The sequence below is a fragment of the Drosophila sechellia genome, chromosome X, assembly GCF_004382195.2.
Source record: "Drosophila sechellia strain sech25 chromosome X, ASM438219v1, whole genome shotgun sequence".
NCBI classification, from domain to species: domain Eukaryota; kingdom Metazoa; phylum Arthropoda; class Insecta; order Diptera; family Drosophilidae; genus Drosophila; species Drosophila sechellia.
This window is the reverse complement of record NC_045954.1, coordinates 10575620-10576276: the sequence shown is the minus strand read 5'-3', so window position 1 is coordinate 10576276 and position 657 is coordinate 10575620.

Here is a 657-nt window from a genome sequence, read left to right as displayed (position 1 = left end):
GAAATCAAGAAGAACCACTCCTAAAAATTTAATGTATATTATAAGCAACCAAATAACAAAACATAATGTAGAGAGAAACAAACCATAAGAATCTAACCAGAACCGGAAGCCGAATAAACAAGCTTTGGCGAAGCACCGGAAATAAACACATCTTCAAAAAGACAAAAACAGGCGAAAGGAACTTTTTTCAAAAGTTACCCAGAGCCAAAATCAAAACCAAAACGAATCCGAATCCGAACCCGAACAGCAACCAATCAAACAATCACTCACCCACCAAAGCCCTACGCTAAATAGTTTTGGGTCGAACTCGAACTCCCCACCCAGACCATATGTACCATACCAACTGAAGCAGATCAACCTAGAACAGAGGGATATAGGAGCAGGAAGTGATTAGGATGGGATGGGAGGTGTATATAAGAATGTTGCTGGGCATTTACCATTGATCTTTATATACGAGTATCAAGCCGCTATATATGTGTATATATGCGATATATATGTGTATGTTGAAAATGCGTGACATTATGTTTTGTTATACTTGAGAATCTATATATGTATATTTATATATATGTATATACATGTAATCAATTTCGCCACATGTTTTTAACGAATAATTATTCAAATTAATAATACCTTTTTTAAATTTTTTCAAAGGAAAAA